Source organism: Panthera onca, chromosome B1 (genome assembly GCF_046562875.1).
Source record: "Panthera onca isolate mPanOnc1 chromosome B1, mPanOnc1 haplotype 2, whole genome shotgun sequence".
NCBI classification, from domain to species: domain Eukaryota; kingdom Metazoa; phylum Chordata; class Mammalia; order Carnivora; family Felidae; genus Panthera; species Panthera onca.
The window spans coordinates 120,004,173-120,006,353 of NC_138342.1; positions in this window are offsets into that span (position 1 = coordinate 120,004,173).

Below are 2,181 nucleotides of genomic sequence, written 5' to 3' on the forward strand. Positions count from 1 at the left end.
GAGGCATCTGTCATATGAAAAAAGCAGGCATTTGTCATAGAGGGCCCAAGGACTCTTGATATGCCATGTGGAGGCTTAGATTGGGAGTGGGAATCCCGACTCAATGACAAATGTATGTGTGAGGAAAATGGTTTATGTGCCTGTACACCTGAGTTTTTATGCCCCAGCTAGAGCTGTGTTTCATGGGCTACTTGGAAAAAAGACGGCATAACAGTGCTCCTTCAGAAGGGGCCTGCTACATCAAGTTGTCAATCAAAGGCCTGTAATTCTGTTAACTTTACCATCATTAACCCAGGAGATTCCAAATGGCAATGGGGCACCTGAATTGGCATCCGGATCCATGGGCGAGGCAGAGACCCAGGGACTGTGTCAAGAAAGTCACTACTGCCCATCCAACCATGTCCCATCAAGTCTTCCACTCCCTCAGTGAAAAAATAAGAAGTAGCCCCCCTACCATCTCAGTCACAGCAAGGAAGTTGTTTCTAACCCTAGCAGAGACTCTGAAGGTCTCTTCTTGCTATGTATGTATGGGGGAATCAATGGCCATTGGAGGCTAGAGAATTAGATCCCTGCAAACCTTATAATGGAACAGGACACCCCAGTCCTACTACCAGGGTTTGGCTTCTCAAAACCTCAACTATTGGAAGAACCTTCCTTGCCTGGTGAGGAAGAAAGTTCACCACCTCTCTTGGAAGCTTAATGTGGGTAGGCCAAAGATTTTATAACTTAACAGCCCAGGAAACCTGAGGGTGGGGGTCCCCAGATCACCTTGAGCCAGATCCCTACCCTGTGGCTAACTTCTCTCATCTCCAAGAGGCCTGGGACAATGTCGACACAGCCATTGAATGGCAGGCCCCAGGTAGAGGTGGACTATACAGGTTATATGGAAGGACAGCCTATATAATAATTCCCTCAGTTTGGTCAGAGTCATGTGTGCTGGGAACTATTCACCCATCTTTCTTCCTGCTCCCACTTGCCAGAGGGGAACATTTGGGAGTCCAATTGCATGGGGACAGGGAGACTGGAAGGAAATGACGTGCCCTACAAATTGGCAATTGGAAAAATGATGAATGGTCTCACGAGCATATAATCCAATATTATGACCCTGGGCAGAGGATGGGTCCTCAGGCTACCGCAGTTCCATTTACATTCTAAACCACATAATCAGACTGCAAGCCATTGTAGAAATTATAACCAATGAAACTGCCAGAGCTCTGAACTTACTGGCCAAACAGCAAACCAAAATGTGCATGCTATCAAAGTTGCTTGGCCTTAGATTACTCGCTTGCTTCTGAGGGAGGAGTTTGTGGAAAGTTCAACCTGAGCAACTGCTGCCTACAGATAGGTGATGAAGGAAAGTCATAGAGGAGATCACAGATGGGATGACAAAGGTCATTCATGTCCCAGTCCAGACCTGGAAAGTTTGGGACCCCCGGGAGTTATTTGGAGGATGGTTTTCAACTCTTGGTGGGGGGTGGAGAGAGGAGAGAGACAGAGACAGAGACAGAGACAGAGAGGGAGATTCAAAACCCTCATGGGAATTATCCTCTTGATTTTGGGAGCCTGCTTAATCCTACCTTGCCTAGCTCCCCTTGTGATACAGTCTGTCTCCAGCCTCATTAAGGTAATGGTTGAAAGGAAAATGGCCACACATGTGATGATGTTATGAGAATATAAACCTCTAAACCAAGATGATGCTCTTTGACCCAAAATAGGAGGTCTGAGCATCAAAGGGGAGAATGTGGTAGAGCCCCACCCTAAGGAATGTGGTGAAAATCCCAAGACAAGGGGAGGCAATCTGGCTATGTGTGCATGCATGACATCCTTCATGACTCTGTAATATGACTGGCCATTCAGACTGTATGTTACCATATATAGGAGACAAAGGAGCAAAAATTGTACAAAAAGCAACCCCAAGCTGCACTCGGGGCTCAGCCTTTTGGGTCTTAGCCCGCTGAGCCTATGCTGGCATGAATAAAGCTCTTCCTGGAAAGAAAAGGCTTGGTGTCCTGACTCTCTGTGTGTGACTCACCACTACAGAATTGAGCCTTGTGTCAGACTCTGTGCTGAGTATGGAGCCTCCTTAAGATCTCTCTCCCTCTGCCCCTCTCACCTGGTGTGTGCACGCTCTCTCTGTCTCCCAAAAACAAAAAATAAGACAAAAAACAAAGCAAAACAAAA